Below are 21089 nucleotides of genomic sequence, written 5' to 3'. Positions count from 1 at the left end.
TGTTGTTTTCTGTTTCCTTGATTACAAATGGAATTGGGGATCCTTTCATCTTTTTTGGCCATTCAGAATTCCTCCTCTATAAATTTTCTCTTGATTCTCTTGAATGAATTTTTGTAAATTTTGCCCATTTTTCTATTAGGTTATTTATCTTTTTCAAATCGATTTATAGGAATTACCTATATATTCTTGATAATATTCCTTTTAAAGATACTATAGTTACCCTCTCTTTGTGGCTTGTTTTTTCACTGTGCTTGCAATATAAACAGAAGTTTTAAATTCTGATGCTTTCAGAGTTATCATCAGTCTTTTCCCATATGGTTTATGTTTCTATGTCTTCTTTAAGAAATCCTTTACTATCCCAAGACCAGAAAGATATTTTCTTATATTTTAAAAGTTCTTCTAAAATTCTAGAGGTATGTGAAATTTTGCCCTTCACATTTAGATCTTTAATCCATTTGAGATTGAATTGTGTATGGTTTAAAATAGAGATGTAACTTTTGTTTTTGTGGATGGATATCCACCATCCTTTCTTCACTGAATTATGTCTACTTTGTCTACTTTGTTTCCATTTGTTTTGCTCCATTGGTCATTTTATCTGTTTGCCAACAATAAATCCTTGGAGCTTCTATAGTTTTATGTTAAGTCTTGATATCTGGGATTAATGTTCCGCCAAAAATTTTATTTATTTATTTGAGAGAGAGAGAGAGTGCAAGCATGAGCCCAGGTTGGGGAGAGGCAGAGGAAGAAGCTCCCCACTGAGCAGGGAGCCCAGAGCAGGGCTCGATCCCTGGACCTTGAGATCATGACCTGAGCTGAAGGCAGACACTTAACTGACTGAGCCACCCAGGCGCCCCTATACCACATCTTCTTTATCCATTCATCAGCCAGAGGACATGTGGGCTATTCCATAATTTGGCTATTGTAGATAATGCTGCTATAAACAGTGGGTGCATGTACCCCTTTGAATTAGTATTTTTGTGTTCTTTGGGTAGATACCTAGTAGTGCAATTGCTGGATCTTAGGGTAGCTCTATTTTTAACTTTTTGAAAAAACTCCGTACTGTTTTCCAGAGTGGCTGCACCAATTTGCATTCCCACCAGCAGTGCAAGAGGTTTCCCTTTCTCTGCATCCTCATCAATACTTGTGTTTCTTGTGTTGTTTTTAGACATTCTGACAGGTTTGAGGTGATATCTCCTTGTAGTTTTGATTTGTATTTCTCTGATGATGAGTGATGTTGAGCATCTTTTCATGTGTCTGTTGGCCATCTGTAGGTCTTCTTTGGAAAAATGTCTATTCATATCTTCTGCCCCCTTTTAATTGGATTATTTATTTTGGGGTGTTAAGTTTTATAAGTTCTTTATATATTTTGGATACTAATCTTTTATCGTTAATGTCATTTGCAAATATCCTCTCCCATTCCATAGATTGCCTTTTAGTTTTGTTGATTGTTTCCTTTGGTGTGCTTTTTATTTTGATAAAGTCCCAATAGTTTATTTTTGCTTTTGCTTTCCTTGCCTCAAGAGACCTATCTAGAAAGAAGTGCTATGGCCAGTGGCAAAGAGGTTGCTGCCTGTGTTCCCCTCTAGGATTTTTATGGTTTCCGGTCTTATATTTAGGTCTTAAATCCATTTTGAATTTATTTTTATGTTTTGTGTAAGAGAATGTCCCAGTTTCATTCTTTTGCATGTTGCTGTCCACTTTTCCCAACACCATTTGTTGAAGAGACTGTCTTTTTTCCATTGGACATTCTTTCCTGCTTTGTCAAAGATGAGTTGACCATAGAGTTGAGGGTCCATTCCTGGGCTCTCTATTCTGTTCCATTGATCTATGTGTCTGTTTTTGTGCCAGTACCATACTGTCTTGAGGATACAGCTTTGTAATAGAGCTGGAAGTCCGGAATTGTGATGCCGCCAGCTTTGCTTTTCTTTTTCAACATTCCTCTGGCTATTCGGGGTCTTTTCTGGTTCCACACAAATTTTAGGATTATTTGTTCCATTTCTTTGAAAAAAGTGGATGGTATTTTGATGGGGATTGCATTGAATGTGTAGGTTGCTCTAGGTAGCATTGACATCTTCACAATATTTGTTCTTCCAATCCATGAGCATGGAATGTTTTTCCATTTCTTTGTGTCTTCCTCAATTTCTTTCATGAGTATTTTATAGTTTTCTGAGTACAGATTCTTGGCCTCTTTGGTTAGATTTATGCCTAGGTATCTTATGGTTTTGAGTGCAATTGTAAATGGGATTGACTCCTTAATTTCTCTTTTTTCTGTCTTGTTGGTGTATAGGAATGCCACTGATTTCTGTGCATTGATTTTATATCCTGCCACTTTACTGAATTCCTGTATGAGTTCTAGCAGTTTTGGGGTGGAGTCTTTGGGGTTTTCCACATAAAGTATCATATCATCTGCAAAGAGTGAGAGTTTGACTTCTTCTTTGCCAATTTGGATGCCTTTGATTTCTTTTTGTTGTCTGATTGCTGTGGCTAGGACTTCTAATACTGTGTTGAATAGCAGTGGTGATAGTGGACATTCCTGCTGCGTTCCTGACCTTAGAGGGAAAGCTCTCAGTTTTTCCCCATTGAGAATGGTATTCGCTGTAGGTTTTTCATAGATGGCTTTTATGATACTGAGGTACGTACCCTCTATGCCTATACTCTGAAGAGTTTTGATCAAGAAAGGATGCTGTACTTTGTCAAATGCTTTTCTGCATCTATTGAGAGGATCATATGATTCTTGTTCTTTCTTTTGTTAATGTATTGTATCACGTTGATTGATTTGCGGATGTTGAACCAACCTTGCAGCCCAGGAATAAATCCCACTTGGTTGTGGTGAATAATCCTTTTAATGTACTGTTGGATCCTATTGGCGAGTATTTTGGTGAGAATTTTTGCATCCATGTTCTTCACAGATATTGGTCTGTAATTCTTTTTGGTGGGGTCTTTGTCTGGTTTTGGGATCAAGGTAATGGTGGCCTCATAAAATGAGTTTGGAAGTTTTCCTTCCATTTCTATTTTTTGGAACAGTTTCAGAAGAATAGGTATTAATTCTTCTTTAAATGTTTGGTAGAGGTGGCACCTGGGTGGCTGTCGTTAAGCGTCTGCCTTCGGCTCAGGTCATGATCCCAGGGTCCTGGGATCGAGCCCCGCATCGGGCTTCCTGCTCTGCAGGGGCCTGCTTCTCCCTCTCCCACTCCCCCTGCTTGTGTTCTCTCTCGCGCTGTGTATCTCGCTCTATCAAATAAATAAAAATCTTTAAATAAAAAAAAATGTTTCGTAGAATTCCCCTGGGAAGCCATCTGGCCCTGGGCTTTTGTTTGTTGGGAGATTTTTGATGACTGCTTCAATTTCCCTAGTGGTTATAGGTCTGTTCAGGTTTTCTATTTCTTCCTGGTTCAGTTTTGGTAGTTGATACATCTCTAGGAATGCATCCATTTCTTCCAGGTTATCTAATTTGCTGGCATAGAGTTGCTCATAATATGTTCTTATAATTGTTTGTATTTCTTTGGTGTTGGTTGTGATCTCTCCTCTTGCATTCCTGATTTTGTTGATTTGGGTCATTTCTCTTCTCTTTTTGATAAGTCTGGCCAGGGGTTTATCAATCTTGTTAATTCTTTCGAAGAACCAGCTCCTAGTTTTGTTGATCTGTTCTACTGTTCTTTTAGTTTCTATTTCATTGATTTTTATTTTTTCTGATCTTTATTATTTCTCTTCTCCTGCTGGGTTTAGGCTTTATTTGCTGTTTTTTCTCCAGCTCCTTTAGGTGTAGGGTTAGGTTGTGTACTTGAGACCTTTCTTGTTTCTTGAGAAAGGCTTGTATTGCTATATACTTTCCTCTTAGGACTGCCTTCGCTGCATCCCAAAGATTTTGAATAGTTGTGTTTTGATTTTCATTGGTTTCCATGTATTTTTTTAATTCTTCTTTAATTTCCTGGTTGACCCATTCATTCTTTAGTAGGATGCTCTTTAGCCTCCATGTATTTGAGTTCTTTCCGACTTTCCTCTTGTGATTGAGTTCTAGTTTCAAAGCATTGTGGTCTGAAAATAGGCAGGGAATGATCCCAGTCTTTTGGTAGCAGTTGAGACCTGATTTATGACCTAGGATGTGATCTATTCTGGAGAATGTTCCATGGGCACTAGAGAAGAATGTGTATTCCGTTGCTTTGGGATGGAATGTTCTGAATATGTCTGTGAAGTCCATTTGATCCAGTGTGTCATTTAAAGTCTTTATTTCCTTGTTGATCTTTTGCTTAGACGATCTGTCCATTTCAGTGAGGGGGGTGTTAAAGTCCCCCACTATTATTGTATTGTTGTCGATGTGTTTCTTTGCTTTTGTTATTAAATGCCTTATATAATTGGCTGCTCCCATGTTAGGGGCATAGATATTTACAATTGTTAGATCTTCTTGTTGGATTGACCCTTTAAGTAGGATATAGTGTCCTTCCTCATCTCTTATTACAGTCTTTGGTTTAAAATCTAATTTGTCTGATAGAAGGATTGCCTCCCCAGCTTTCTTTTGGTGTCCATTAGCATGGTAAATGGTTTTCCACCCCCTCACTTTCAATCTGGGGGTGTCTTTGGGTCTAAAATGAGTCTCTTGCAGACAGCATATCGATGGGTCTTGTTTTTTAATCCAGTCTGATAGCCTGTGTCTTTTGATTGGGGCATTTAGCCCATTTACATTCAGGGTAACTATTGAAAGATAGGAATGTAGTGCCATTGTATTGCCTGTAAGGTGACTGTTACTGTGTATTGTCTGTGTTCCTTTCTGGTCTATGTTGCTTTTAGGCTCTCTCTTTGCTTAGAGGACCCCTTTCAAGATTTCCTGTAGGGCTGTTTTCATGTTTGCAAATTCCTTTAGTTTTTGTTTTTCCTGGAAGCTTTTTATTTCTCCTTCTATTTTCAATGACAGCCTAGCTGGATATAGTATTCTTGGCTGCATATTTTTCTCATTTAGTGCTCTGAATATATCCTGCCAGTCCTTTCTGGCCTGCCAGGTCTCTGTGGATAGGTCTGTTGCCAATCTAATATTTCTACCATTATAGGTTACATATCTCTTCTCCCGAGCTGCTTTCAGGATTTTCTCTTTGTCTATGAGACTCGTAAGTTTTACTATTAGATGTTGGGGTGTTGACCTATTTTTATTGATTTTGAGGGGGATTCTCTGTGCTTCCTGGATTTTGATGCCTGTTTCCTTCCCCAAATTAGGGAAGTTCTCTGCTATAATTTGCTCCAATATACCTTTGGCCCCTCTCTCTCTTCTTCTTCTGGGATCCCAATTATTCTAATGTTGTTTCGTCTTATGGTATCGCTTATCTCTCGAATTCTGCCCTCGTGATCCAGTAGTTGTTTATCTCTCTTTTTCTCAGCTTCTTTATTTTCCATCATTTGGTCTTCTATATCACTGATTCTCTCTTCTGCCTCATTTATCCTAGCGGTTAGCGCCCCCATATTTGATTGCACCTCATTAATAGCCTTTTTGATTTCTACTTGGTTAGATCTTAGTGCTTTTACTTCTCCAGAAAGGGTTTCTCTAATAACTTCCATGCTTTTTTCAAGCCCAGCTAGTATCTTAAAAGTGATGATTCTGAACTCTAGATCTGACATTGTACTAATGTCCATATTGAGTAGGTCCCTGGCAGTTGGTACTACCTCTTGTTCTTTTTTTTGAGGTGATTTTTTCCGTCTTGTCATTTTGTCCAGAGGAGAATAGATGAATGAGAGAACAAAATGCTAACAGGGTAACAACGTCCCCAGAAAATATACTCTAAACAAATCACAAAAGACCTGAAGCAGTGGGAAAAGAGAGAAAAAAGAAAAAGAAAAAAAGAAGGAAACGAAAAAGATAAAGATAAAAACAAATGAAAACAGAACAAAACAAAACAAAAAAACAGAATGTGATCAAATATGATCAGGCTGGTATATAGATCAGTGCCACACACTAGATTTTGGGTGTATTTGGTCTGTTAGAAGAAAGTGCCTCCCAAAATTTTAAAGAAAAACTTATATATGTACAAAAATAAGGGTTGATATGATGAAGGGATGGAATATGACTGTAAAGATGGAAATTATAAAAAATTTTATAAAAGGAATTGATAAGAAGTTGTTTGAAAAAAGGAAGAAGAGGATTTAAAAAAAAAAAAAAGGGAGAGAATGTGATCAGGCAGGGGAGTAGAAAAAAACCATACAATAGAGATTTAGGGTATATTTTGATCTGTTAGGAGAAACTATCTCAAAATTTTAAAGAGAGAACAACTTATATATATATGCCAAAAATACAGGTAACTACTATGAAGGGATAGAATATGACTCTAAAAACGAAAAATAAAAATGTTTTTTTTAAAAAAGGGATTGATAAGGGCGCCTGGGTGGCTCAGTTGGTTAAGCGACTGCCTTCGGCTTAGGTCATGATCCTGGAGTCCCTGGATCGAGTCCCACATTGGGCTCTCTGCTCGGCAGGGAGCCTGCTTCTCCCTCTGACCCTCCCCCCTCTCATGTGCTCTCTCTCTCTCTCATTCTCTCTGTCTCAAATAAATAAATAAAATCTTTAAAAAAAAAAAAGGATTGATAAGATGTTGGTTGAAAAAGGGAAAAAGAAAAATTCAAAAAAAAAAAAAGACAGTTAAAAAAAAATTAACTTTGAAAGACTAAAGAATCATGGGAAAAAGCCATGAATTCTATGTGCATTATTCCCCTAGCGCTGGAGTTCTGCCGTTCTCATTGATTGGTAAGCTTGGTCTTGGCTGGCTGTTCTCGCTGATCTTCTGGGGGAGGGGCCTGTTGCCGTGGTTTCCAAAAGTCTTTGCTGGAGGCAGAATTGCTCCGCCCTTGCCGGTCTGGGCTAAGTAATCTGCTTGGGTTTGCTCTCCGGAGCTTTTGTTCCCTTCAAGCTTTCCGTACAGCTTTGGAGGCGGAGAGTGAAAATGGTGACCTCCCAATCTCTGCCTCGGAGGAGCCGAGAACTCGGGCCCCGCTCCTTAGTGAGCCCCCAGAGAAAAGCCGCCAGTCACTCCCGTCTCCCCTGTCTCCGGCCACACTCCATGCTCACCCGGCCTGTGACCGTGCATTTCTATCTCTGGCACCCGACCCTGTGTGGAGTCTCCAAACCCAGCAGATCCCTGCGGTGCGCTCCCGCGCCATTCCTCCCGGGGGAGGAAGGTGAGTCTCCCCAGATCTGCCGCTTGTTGGGTCCCTGCTGCAGGAGCAGGGCCCCGACTGTGCCGCAGATCACAGTTTATGGCAACCCCGAGCTGAGAGCCCACGCCTCGGCTCCGTCTCTGCAGCCGGCTTCCCCGCTCCGATACCTGGGAGCTCTGCCACACTCAGGTACCCCCGGTCTTTCTGTGACCCCGAGGGTCCTGAGACCACACTGTCCCGAGGGTTCCACCCCCCACTTAGCCACTGGAGTGACGTCCCTCAGCGGAGCTGACTTCTAAAAGTTCCGACTTTGTGCTCCGGGGCTCTATCACTTGCCAGAAGCGGCTGACGGAGGCCCCTCCCCCGCCATCTATCCTCCCGAATATCGCCTCAGATTCACTTCTCCGCACATCCTACCTTCCAGAAAGTCGTCGCTTTTCTGTTCAGAGAGTTGTTGCTCTTCTTTTCTTCGATCTCCTGTTGAGTTCGTAGGTGTTCAGATTGGTTTGATCCCTATCCAGCAGAATTCCTGAGACCAGACGAAATCCAGGTCTCCTACTCCTCCGCCATCTTGCTTCGCCCCACAGCCATTTGTATGTCTTCTTTGGAGAAGTGTCTGTTCATGTTTTCTGCCCACTTTTTGACTTGATTATTTGTTTTTTGGGTGTTGAGTTTGAGAAGTTCATAGATCTTGGATACCAGCCCTTTATCCATAGTGTCATTTGCAAATATCTTCTCTCATTCCGTGGGTTGCCTCTTTGTTTTGTTGACTGTTTCCTTTGCTGTGCAGAAGCTTTCTTTCTTGATGAAGTCCGAAAAGTTCATTTTTGCTTTTGTTTCCCTTGCCTTTGGAGACATGTCTTGAAAGAAATTGCCGTGGCCTATGTCAAAGAGGTTACTGCCTATGTTCTCCTCTAGGATTTTGATGGATTCCTGTCTCACATTGAGGTCTTTCATCCATTTTGAGTTTATCTTTGTGTATGGTGTAAGAGAATGGTTGAGTTTCATTCTTCTGTATATAGCTGTCCAGTTTTCCCAGCACCTTTTATTGAAGAGACTGTCTTTTCTCCAAAGCATATTTTTTCCTGCTTTGCCGAAGATTAGTTGACCATAGAGTTGAGTGTCCATTTCTGGGCTCTCTATTCTGTTCCGTTGGTATATATGTCTGTTTTTGTGCCAGTACCATGCTGTCTTGGTGATCACAGCTTTGTAATATAGCTTGAAATCAGGCAACGTGATGCCCCCAGATTTGTTTTTCTTTTTCAACATTTCCTTGGTGATTCGGGGTCTTTCTGATTCTATACAAATATTAGGATTGTTTAGCCCTTTGAAAGATTCCGTTGGTATTTTAATCAGGATGGTGTTGAAAGTGTAGATTGTTCTGGGCAGCATAGACATTTTAACAATATTTATTCTTCTGATCCATGAGCATGGAATATTTTTCCATCTTTTTGTGTCTTCTTCAATTTCTTTTGTGAGTGTTCTGTAGTTCCTAGAGTATAGATCCTTTACCTCTTTGGTTAGGTTTATTCCAAGGTATCTTATTGTTTTTGGTGCTATTGTAAATGGAATTGATTCTCTAATTTCTCTTTCTACAGTTACATTATTAATGTATACGAAAGCAACTGATTTCTTGATTTTCTATCCTACCGCATTACTGAATTGCTGTATGATTTTGTATCCTGCCACATTGATTTTGTATCCTGCCACATTACTGAGTTGCTGTATGAGTTCTGGTAATTTGGGGGTGCAGTCTTTTGGGTTTTCCACATAAAGGATCATGTCATCTGTGAAGAGAGAGAGTTTGACTTCTTCTTTGCCAATTTGAATACCTTTTATTTCTTTTTGTTGTCTGATTGCTGTTGCTAGGACTTCTAGTACTATGTTGAACAATAGTGGTGAGAGTGGGCATTCTTGTCATGTTCCTGATCTTAAGGGAAAAGCTGTCAGCTTTTCCCCAGTGAGAATGATATTCACTGTGGGTTTTCATAGATGGATTTTATGAAATTGAGGAATGTCCCCTCTATCCGTATACTCTGAAGAGTTTTAATCAGGAAAGGATGCTGTATTTTGTCAAATGCTTTTTCTGCATTAAGTGAGAGGACCATATGGTTCTTCTCTCTCCTCTTATTAATGTGTTCTATCACATTGATTGATTTGTGAATGTTGAACCACCCTTGCATCCTGGGGATCAATCTCACTTGGTCGTGGTGGATGATTCTTTTAATGTATTGTTGGATCCTATTAGCTAGGATTTTGTTGAGAATTTTGGAATCCATATTCATCAGGGATATTGGTCTGAAATTCTCCTTTTTGATGGAGTCTTTGCCTGGTTTGGGGATTAAGGTAATGCTGACCTCACAGAATGAGTCTGGAAGCTTTCCTTCTGTTTCTGTTTTTTGAAACAACTTCAGGAGGATAGGTATTATTTCTTCTTTGAATGTTTGGTAGAATTCCCCAGGGAATCCATCAGGTCCTGGACTCTTGTTTTTTTGGAGGTTTTTGATCACTGCTTCAATCTTGTTACTGGTTATTGGCCTAATTTCTTCCTGTTTCAGTTTTGGGAGTTTATAGGTTTCCAGGAAGGCATCCATTTCTTCCAGGTTACTCAGTTTATTGGCATATAGTTGTTGATAATAATTTCTAATAATTGTTTCTCTTTCCTTGGTGTTAGTCGTGATCTCTCCCCTTTCATTCATAATTTTATTAATTTGGGTCCTTTCTCTTCTTTTGGATAAGTCTGGCCAGTGGTTTATCGATCTTATTAATTCTTTCAAAGAACCAGCTTCTAGTTTCATTGATCTGATCTACTGTGTTTCTGGTTTCTAATTCATTGATCTCTGCTCTGATCTTAATTCTCTTCTAATGCGTGGCTTAGGCATCATTTGTTGCTTTTTTTCCAGTTCTTTAAGGTGTAAAGTTAGTTGATGAATTCGGGATTTTTCTGTTTTTTTTTGAGTGAGGCTTGGATGGCTATGCAGTATCCCATAAGTTTTGGACCAATATGTTTTTGTACTCATCGGTTTCCATGAATTGTTTAAGTTCTTCTTTGATTTCCTGGTTGACCCAAACATTCCTGAGCAGAGTGGTCTTTAGCTTCCAGTGTTTGAATTTCTTCCAAATTTTTTCTTGTGATTGAGTTTCAGTTTCAAAGCATTGTGGTCTGAGAATATCCAGGGAATAATCTCAATCTTTTGGTATCAGTTGAGACCTGATTTGTGACCCAGTATGTGGTCTATTCTGGAGAAAGTTTCATGTGTGCTCAAGAAGAATGAGTATTCTGTTGTTTTAGGGTGGAATGTTCTGTATATATCTTTGAGGTCTATCTGGTCCAGTGTGTCATTCAAAGCTTTTGTTTCTTTGTTGATTTTCTGCTAGATGATCTGTCTATTGCTGAGAGTGGAGTAGTGAAGTCTCCTACAATTAACTTATTGTTATCAATATGACTCTTTATTTTGGCTAACAATTGGCTCATCCAGATGGCTGCTCCCATGTTGGGGGTGTAGATATTTACAATTGTTAGATCTTCTTTTTGGATAGACCCTTTAAGAATGATATAGTGTCCTTCTGTGTCTCTAACTACAGTCTTTAGCTTAAAATCTAATTTGTCTGATACAAGAATTGCTACCCCAGCTTTCTTTTGAGGTCCGTTGGCATTGAAGATGGAACTCCATCCCTTCATTTTCAGTCTGGATGTATCTTTAGGTTCAAAATGAGTCTCTTGTAGACAGCATATGGATGGGTCCTGTCTTTTTATCCAATCTGCAACCCTGTGCCGTTTTATGGGAGCATTTAGGCCGTTCACTTTGAGAGTGATTATTAAAAGATATGAATTTATTGTCATCATGTTGCCTGTGAAGACCGTGTTTTTATAGATTGTAAATTTCTGTTCTATATCACTCTTGGGGTCTTTCTCCTTTTATAGAACCCCCCTTAATAATTCTTGCAGGGCCAGCTTAGTGGCCACATATTCTTTCAGTTTCTGCTGGTCTTAGAAGCTCTGAATCTCTCCATCCATTCTAAATGACAGCCTTGCCAGATAAAGTATTCTTGGCTGTATGTCCTTCTCATTTAGTACCCTGAATATGTCTTGCCAGCCCTTTCTGGCTTGCCAGGTCTCTGTGGATAGGTCTGATGTTATTCTGATGTTCTTCCCTCTGTATGTAAGGAATCTCTTCCCCCAAACTGCCCTTAAGATGGTTTCCTTGGTTCTAAGATTTGCGAGTTTTACTATTACATGCTGGGGCATTGGCCTGTTTTCCTTGATCTTGGGAGGGGTTCTCTCTGCCTCTAGGACATGAATGTTTGTTTTATTCCCCAAATTAGGGAAGTTCTCAGCTACAGTTTGCTCAAATATATCTTCTAGTCCTCTCTCTCTCTCCACCCCCTCAGGGATCCCAATAATTCTGACACTGGAATGTTTCATGGTGTCACTTATTTCTCTGATTCTGTTTTCATGGATTTTGAGTTGTTTTTCCCTGGCCTCCTCTTTTTCCTTCTTGTATATTAATTGGTTTTCTAGATCACTAATTCATTCTTCTGCCTCGCTTACCCTAGCTGTTAGATTATCTAGATTAGATTGGATTTCATTGATAGCATTTTTAAGTTCTGCCAATTCAGCTTTCATTTCTGCCCTTAGAGACTCTATGTTGCCATTAATCGATTTCTCCATTCTACCTATTGTCTTCACAATTGCTACCCTGAATTCTATGTCCAACATTTTGGTTATATCTGTATCCATTTGTAAATCTGTGGCAGAAGTCACAGTCTCTGAGTCTTTCCTATTTGGGGGGTTCCTCCTCCTAGTCATTCTTTTGAGGGGTGGTTGAGGGAATGTACAGAGTCCAAATTATTAACCACAGCCCAAGCAAGATGCACCTGTACCTGTTTTATAGGGACCTCGGGGTTGCTGTCCTCTTGTTTTCCCAGCCTGTTTTCTGGAGGAGGGGTCTGCCACACTGTTACTCAGGCAATCCTGTTTGGGCAGAGTTGCCCTGCCCCCTGTGGTGGGGGGATGGGCTCAGTGAAAACCGGTGTTTTGGGACTTTATCTGGTGGCTTTCCGTGTCTCTTCCAAGAGTCAAAGAAGAAGAAATCGTTTCCAACCCTCTGCCTCAGAGCAGAGAGATTGCAGTCTGTTCTTCAGTGAGCTCTCCAGGCCACACTATCTCCATTTCTGTCTGTGCTGTTATAAACTGCAGTGTCCTGGGTTGTGCGCCCCTCAGCAGCGCTCCCAGCCCTCGCCTCCAGGTCAGGGCACGTCTCTGCCCTTTGTGCTTCTAAAATCCCCAGCTGCCCCCAGTTCGCACATGTGGCCCCGCTGCTCCTGGTTTCAGTCTGGGGTGCTGCCCTAAAGTCCTTTCCCAGTCACTACCGGTCTGCGAGTCTGTGCCCTATCCCCAGCACAGGAGGCTATCACTCACAGGTGGTGTAGGATCGTGACGGCTCCCTCCCCCTTCCGTTTATCCTCCAGTATCTGCCCGTGGAATCACAGCTTCCCACTTCATACCTTGAAACCAACCACCTGCAGTATTCTGTTTGTAGAGATCCAGATCTATCTTCTTACATCTCATGCTGATTTTGTGGGTGTTCAGAGTGGTCTGGTAGATATCCAGCTCAATTTCGGGGACCGGTTGGAATAGGTCCCCTACTCCTCTGCCATCTTTTCCCACCCTCCGGAATGCATTTTTTAATTTTCTCTTCAATTTCTTGGTTGACCCATTTATTATTTAGTAGCATGTTATTTAGCCTCCATGTATTTGTGTTCTTTCCAGATTTTTTTCTTGTGATTGATTTCTAATGTAATACCATTGTGGTTGGAAAAGATGCAGGATATGATTTCAGTCTTTTTGAATTTATTGAGATTTGTTTTGTGGCCTAATGTGATCAATTCTGGATCTTATTTCATGTGCACTTGAAAAGAATGTGTATGCTGTTGTTTTTGGATGGAATATTCTGAATATATCTGTTAGGTCCATCTGGTCCAGTGTATCATTCAAGGCCACTGTTTCCTTGTTAATTTTCTGTCTGATATATCCATTGATATAAGTGGTATATTAAAGTCTCCTATTATTGTATTACTATCAATTTCTTCCTTTTGTGTCTGTTAGCAGTTGCCTTGTGTATGCACTGAACTCCCTTATTGAGTGCATAAATATTTATAATTGTTATATCTTTATGTTGGATTGTTCCCTTTATGATTATGTAGTGTCCTTCTCTGTCTCCTTTTACAGTTTTGTTTGAAAAAGTCTATTTTTTCTGTTATAAGTATTGCTACACCAGCTTTCTTTTCACTTCCATTTGCATGGAAATGTTTTCCCATTCCTTTGCTTTCAATCTGCATGTGTCTTTACATTCTGAAGTGAGTCTTTTGTAGGCAGCATATAGGTGGGTTTTGCTTTTTTAAATCCATTCAGTCACACTGCGTCTTTTGATTGAAGCATTTAGTCCATTTACAATTAAAGTAATTATTGATAAGTATGTACTTATTGCCATGTTGTTACTTGTTTCACAGTATTTTTGTAGTTTTTCTGTTTTTTCTTCTTTCTTTTTGGTTCTTTTGCTCTATCCACTTGTGGTTTGATGGCTTTCTTTAGTGTTGCTTGGATTACTTTCTCTTTATTTTTTGTACATCTATTATAGGTTTTTGATTTGTGGTTACCATTAGGTTCATATGTAACATCTTAGGCATTTAGCAGTTTATATTAAATTGATGGCCGCTTAAGTCTGAACCCATTCCAGAAGCACTGAATTTTTACTCCCCTCCCATATTTTATGTATATGTTGTCATACTTTACATCCTTTGATTTTGTGAATCCCTTGACCAATTTTTATAGGTATTTGATTTTACTGCTTTTATGCTTTAGTCTCCATACTGGTTTTATAAGTGATCAATTTACTTTTATTATGACTGCATTTACCTGTGAAATTTTTTTCTTTCCTCTTTCTTAGTACTGTTTACAGCCTTTTCTTTCCACTCAAACAATTCCCTTTAATACTCCTTATAAGGATGGTTTAATGGTGTCTTGGTTGCATGTTTTATCCTTTCAGGACTTGGAATATATCATGCTACTCCCTTCTGACCTGCCAAGATTCTGTTTGAAAATCAGCTGATAGCCTTATGGGGTTTCCCTTGTATGTAACTGTTTTCTTTCTCTTGCTGCTTTTAAAATTCTCTTTTTATCACTACTTTTTGCCATTTTAATTACTAATTGTCTTGGTGTGGACCTCCTTTGGCTGATTTTATTGTGGGCTCTCTGTGCCTTCAGAATCTAGATTTCTGTTTCCTTCCCCAGACTCAAGAAGTTTTCAGTTATTATTTCTTCAAATTAATTTTCTGCCCTCTCTTCTCTCTTCTGGGATCCCTATAATATGAATATTATTATGCTTGATGAGGTCACTAACTTCCCTTGACCTATTCACATTTTTTTATTATTCTTTTTTCTTTTAGCTCTTCAGCTTGATTGCTTTCCATTACTCTGTCTTCTGGGTCACTGATCCATTCTTCTGCCTCCTCTAATCTGCTATTGATTAATTTCTGTTGTATTTTTTAGTTTCATTATTGAGTTCTTCATCTCTGATTGGTTCTTTTTTATATTTTCTATCTCTTTTTCAAAAATCTCACTAAGATACTTCACTCTTTTCTCAGGTCCAGTGACTCTCTTTATGAACATTACTTTGAAGTTTTTGCCAGGCACATTGCTAATCTCTGTTTCATTTAGTTCTTTTGCTGTGATTTTGTCCTATTCTTTCACTTGAAACATATTCCTCTTTTTATTTTGTCTGACTCTCTGTTTGCTTCTGTGTATTAGGAAAGTCAATTACATCTCCTGTTCTTGAAAGTAGTGGCCTTATGGAAAAGAGGTTCTGTGGTGCCCTGTAGCATAGTGTTCCCTGTTCACTAGAACCCAGGTGCTTCAGGATGTCTCCTTTACGGGTTGCGTGTGATCTACTCTTGTGGTTGAACCACATTTGTCTTCAGTACATTCATTTAATGGCCCACTTTGCCTCTTTTGGGCAGGGTTTGGTCTCTATGCTGTCAGGGGCCAGTCTGGGGCCTCCTTGGGCTGGTAGTTGGGCAATGTCACCTTTATGAGTCAAACCAGATGCCTGCCCTCTGCCCATTTGCTGGGGCTGTGGTTGCACCAAATTGCAGAGTGCTCCCTGGGTTGTCTCCTGAGAGGCTTTTGTTGGTGGGTGTGGCCAGTAGTCAAACCATATGTCTGTCCCCAGTCTGTCTTCTGGGGCTGCAGTGGAACTGGTCTGTGTAGTTATTTTCCCTTCTCCTCAGGCCAGGAGTCCCTTTGGAGTGATGCCAGTCCTGTGTGGGCTGCTTGTATGATATGGTACAGCAGAGCCATTTTGGAAAGGACTCCTGCTAATCAAGGTAGGTTGAATGGGAGGATCCACAAGAGAACTTGGGTGGCGTTGGGAGCAAGAAGTGGCCTCCGCCAGTTTTTTTGCTCTTAGAGAAGTCTGAAGATCCCTTCCCCTCCAGCACATGGAATAAACCTCTTTCAGGTATACCCTAGATGCTTTTCAAACTGCTTCTTCAATGTTGTATTTATGCAAGGTTGTTTGTTATGCTCTTTTTTTTAAATGGTGGGGACTCTGTTTCCTCTTGCCCTCTGGCTCTTCCACAGCTAAGCCTACTGATTTTTAAGTATCCAGAGTTAAGCCCTACTGATTGTAAAAACTTGCAAAGTTAAGCCTGACTGGTGTTCAAAGCCAAATGTTATCAGGATTTGTCTTCCCAGTGCAAGTCTTCCATGTCCGGGGTGCCTGGTGTGGGGTATGTTTCTCTTCCTTCTCAGTGCTTGTGGTGACCTCCTATTTGTGGTTAGTCTTGTAGGGAATTTAGTTCCTGACTTTGTCTCCATCTCTCCTACCCTTTTTTGATGTGGCTTCCTCTCTATGATTAACTGTAGAAAGTCTGTTCTGCTAGTCTTCATGTCGTTTCCTGGGTTAGTTGCACTGTTGTGGCTGGTATCTAGATGTGTCTGTGTGACAAGGTGAGCTTAGGATCCTACTACTCTGCCATCTTTAGTCTTGCTTTTTAAATTTTTTCCTCCAGTGAGTTGCTGGAACCTCTCTCCTGGACTTCTGGACTTCCTCAAAGACTCTCTTATCCATGGATAATTGTCTAATTCGTTGTTATCTGAGGGCTCCCAGACCTTGGCCAAGAGAGGCTGGAGCCATTCTTGGGCACTTCATCATCCATCGGTGGGTCCAATGTCTGTATGCCTATTACCCAGCCCATAGGTGAATGGGACTTTTCCTGGATCCCTTGGAGTGTGGTGCTGGTGACAGCTGTAGGCCAGTCTTCAGGGATATGGCATTTTTTCTGGGTCTATAGTCAAGACTACAGTTATCAAGTCAGCTACCTAGGTATGGGCTTGTCTTCTCAAAATGACTCTTCTGGTTCTTAGATCACACTGGGGTTTCATAATCTCCTACCTGGGTTGTGAAGCTCCCATATAGGCAGTTTTGACTAGACAGGTGTGAAATTGTTATTGTTGAGTTGGAGAAATGTGTGAGGAATATCTTTTTTGGCCATTTTGCTGACAGCACTCTTGCATCAATTGATTTTTGAATGTTGAAACAGCCTTGCATATCTGGAATAAATTTCATTTAATTGTGGTGGGTAATTCTTTTTACACCTTACTGGATTCAATTTGTTAATGTCTTGCTGAATACTTTTGCATATATGTTGATGAGAGATATTAGTATGTAATTTTCCTTTCTTGCAATATCTTTCTCTGATTTTTAAAAAATATTTTATTTATTTATTTGAGAGAGCATGAGAGAAAGAGAGCACAAGCAGGAAGGAGGGGTAGAGGGAGAAGCAGACTCCTTGCTGAGCAGGGAGCCCAACGTGGGACTCGAACTCAGGACCCTGGGATCATGACCTGAGCTGAAGGCAGACACTTAACTGACTGAGCCACCCAAGTGCTCCCTTTCTCTGATTTTGATATCAGATGCTGGCCTTGTAGAATGAGGAAGTTTTCCATCTCCTTTTATCTTCTGGAAATGATTATATAGAATTGGAGTAATTTCTTTCTTAAGTATTTGGTAGAATTAATCTACAAAACCATATGGGTTTGGTGATTTCTGTTTTAGAAGATTATGAATTGTTGATTCAATTTCTTACAAGATATAGATCTATTGAGATTATTTCTCCTTGCGTGAGTTTTTTCACATCGTGTCTTTCAAGGAATTGTTCTATTTCATCTAAGTTGTCAAAGTTTTGTGCTCAGAGTTGTTCATAATTGTCTTTGTCCATTTGAACTGCTAGAACAAAAATACTATAGACTGGGTGGATGGCTTAAACAATTCATTTTTTCACAGTTCTGGAGGCTGGGAAGTCCACGATCAGAACTCTTGCAGGTTCGGTGTCTGCTAAGGGCCTACTTCTAGGTCTTCTCACTGTGGCCTCATGTGGTGGAAGAGGAGAAGGAATTCCTTGGTGTCTTTCTTCCCCCCCCCTTAATAAGAGCACTGATCCCGTTCTAGAGGGCTCCACCCTCAGATACAACCATCTTCCAGAGGACCTATATTCAAATGTAATTACATTGAGAATTAGGTTGCAACATATGAATTTTTAGGAGACATAAGCATTAACAGTATTTTTCTTATTTTTTTTATGTTCATATGATCAGTAGTGATGTTAGTAATGACATTCATTTTGGTTTTAGTTATTTGTGTCTTCTCTTTTTTTTCTTCATTAGCCTGCCTAGAAGTTAATCACTTTTATTGATCTTTTCAAGGAACCAGTCTTGGTTTCCTTTGATTAGCTCTATTTAACTTCTTGTTTTAAATTTCATAGATTTCTGCTCTGTTTTTTTTTTTTAATTTTTTTCTTCTGCTTACTTAGGATTTACTTTGCTCTTCTTTTTCTAGTTTCTTTAAAATAGAAGCTTATATTACTGATTTTAGATCTTCTCTTCTAATATATGCATTCAGTGCTATAAATTTCCTATAAGCACTGCTTTCACTGCATGCCATAAATTTTGACAAGTTATATTTTTATTTCATTTAGTTAAAATATTTAAAATTTTCTGTTGATATTTCTTCTTTGATTCATGTGTTTAGAAGTGTGTTAATCTCCATATATTTTGGGATTTTCCAGCTATCCTTTTTGTTAATGATTCCTGGTTCAATTTTATTGTGGGCAGAGAACATACTTGGTATGATTTTTATTTTTAAAAATTTGTTAAAGTGTGTTTTATAGCCTGTATGTGGTCTGCCTTAGTGAATGTTCAATATGAGCTTCAGAAAAATGTGTATTCTGCAGTTGTTGAATGAAATATTCTAGAAATGTCAGTTAGATCTAGGTGATTGGTGCTGTTTGGTTCAACTGTGTATTTACTGACTTTTCTGCCTACTAGATATGTCAGTTACTGATACAAGGGTGTTGTAGTCTCCAACTATAGGAGTGGATTTGTGTATCTCTCCTTGCCATTCTATTATTTCTTGCATTACATATGTTGACAGATTCTACTATTAGGTGCATACATTTTACAGATTATTGTCTTTTTTTTCAATGCCAACTTAATTTTTTAATAAATTAAAAAATTTTAATTCCAGTACAATTAACACAGTGTTATACTAGTTTCAGGTGTACAATATAGTGATTCAACAATTGTATACTTTACTCAGTGCTCATCATGATAAGTGTACTCATAATCCCCTCCAGCTGTTTTATGCATCCCCTCACCCACTTCACCTCTGGTAACCATCAGTTTGTTCCCTATAGTTCAGAATCTGTTTTTTGGTTTGTCTCTTTTGTTGTTCATTTGTTTTGTTTCTTAAATTCCACATATAAGTAAAATCATATGGTATCTGTCTTTCTCTATCTGACTTATTTTACTTAGCATTATACTCTCTAGCTCCATCATGTTGTTGCAAATGGCAAGATTTCATTCTTTTTTGTGGCCGAGTAATATTCCATTTTTATATTTTTATATATATATCCATTTTTTATTTATTTTATCCGTTTATCTATTAATGGATGCTTGGGTTGCTTCCATAATTTGGCTATTGTCAGTAATGCTGCAGTAAACATAAGGGTGCATATATCTCTTTGAATTAGTATTTTTGTATTCTTTGGGTAAATACCTAGTAGTGGAGTTACTGGATCATGTGGTAGTTCTATTTTAATTTTAAATTAAAATTAGAGTTCTATTTTTATTTTAATTTTGAGCAAACTCCATACTGTTATCCACAGTGGCTGTACCAGTTTGCATTTTCACCAACAGTGCACAAGGGTTCCTTCTCTAAATCCTCACCAATATTTATTGTTTCTTGTGTTTTTGATCTTAGCCATTCCAACAGGTGTGAGGTGATACCTCATTATGGTTTTTATTTGCATTTCCCTGGTGATTAGTGATGTTGAGCATCTTTTCATGTGTCTGTTGGCCATCTGTATGTCTTCTTTGGAGAAAAGTCTATTCAGATCCTCTCTCTATTTTTAATTGGATTATTTGCTTTTTGTTGTTTAGTTGAATAAGTTTTTTTTAAAGATTTTATTTATTTATTTGAGAGAGAGAGCAAGTGAGAGAGAGCATGAGCGGGGTAAAGGGCAGAGGGAGAAGCAGACTTCCCGCTGAGCAGGGAGACTGATGCGGTACTCAATCCCAGGACTTATGGATCATGACCTGAGCCAAAGGCAGATGCTTAACTAACTAAGCCACCCAGGCATCCAAGTTGAATAAGTTCTTTATATGTTTTGGATACTGACCCTTTGTGGGATATGTCATTTGCAAATATCTTCTCCCATTCAGTAAGTTGTCATTTAGTTTTGTTGATTGTTTCCTTTGCTGTGCAGAGATTTTTATTTTGTAGTCCCAATAGTTTAATTTTGCTTTTTGTCTACTTTTCCCAAAACCATTTGTTGAAGAGAACATCTTTTTCCCATTGCATATACTTGACTCATTTGTAGAAGATTAATTGCCTGTGTAATTATTGGTTTATTTCTGGGCTCTCTATTCTGTTCCATTGATATATGTGTCTGTTTTTGTGCCAGGACCATACTGTTTTGATTACTACAGCTTTATAATATATCATGAAATCTGGGATTGTGATACCTTCAGTTTTGTTCTTTTTTTTCAAGATTGCTTTGGCTATTCAGGGTCTTTTGTGGTTCCCATACAGATTTTAGGGAATTTCCCAAAACAACTTTGGTTTGTTCTAGTTCTGTGGAAAATTCTGTTGGTATTTTGATAGGATTGCATTAAATCTGTAGATTGCTTTGGGTAGAATGGATATTTTAATGATATTGGTTCTTCCAATCCATGAACATGGAATATGTTTCTATTTGCTTGTGTACTCTTCAATTTCTCTCATCAGTGTTTTATAGTTTTCAGAGTACAGGTATTCACCTCCTTGGTTAATTTTATTCCTAGTTATTCTATTATTTTTGGTATAGTTGTAGATGGAATTTTCTTAATTTGTCTTTCTGCTACTTCATTATTAGTGTATAGAAATACAGCAGATTTCTGTATATTGATTTTGTATCCTGTGAATTTCTTGAATTCATTTATCAGTTCTAGTAGTTTTTTGGTGGAGTATTTAGGATTTACTATATAGAGTATCATGTCATCAGAAAATAGTGAAAATTTTACTTCTTCCTTACCAATTTGGATGCCTTTTATTACTTTTTCTTGTATCATTGCTGAGGCTAGGTCATCTAGTACTATGTTGAATAAAAGTGGTGAGACTGGACATCCTTGTCTTGTTCCTGACCATAGAGGAAAAGCTCTCAGTTTTTCACCATTGGGTATAATGCTAGCTGTGCATTTTTTATATATGGCCTTTATTATGTTGAGGTATGTTCCTTCTACTTTGTTGAGGGTTTTTATCATGAATGGATGTTGTACTTTGTCAAATGTTTTTTCTTTATCTATTGAGATGATCCATATGTTTTTTTCCCTTTCTCTTACAGATGTGATGTGTTAC

The 21089-nt window shown here is 38.8% G+C and overlaps 1 protein-coding gene across 1 annotated transcript in view; it reads left to right on the top strand.

Annotated features, from left to right (window-relative positions):
• Positions 1-21089, top strand: part of TSGA10 (testis specific 10) — a 155235-nt gene that overhangs the window by 79926 nt on the left and 54220 nt on the right. The gene's annotated exons all lie outside the window — the stretch shown is intronic.

The sequence above is a fragment of the Neomonachus schauinslandi genome, chromosome 10 (assembly GCF_002201575.2).
Source record: "Neomonachus schauinslandi chromosome 10, ASM220157v2, whole genome shotgun sequence".
Lineage (NCBI taxonomy): Eukaryota > Metazoa > Chordata > Mammalia > Carnivora > Phocidae > Neomonachus > Neomonachus schauinslandi.
This window is presented reverse-complemented; position numbering and strand designations above follow the sequence as displayed.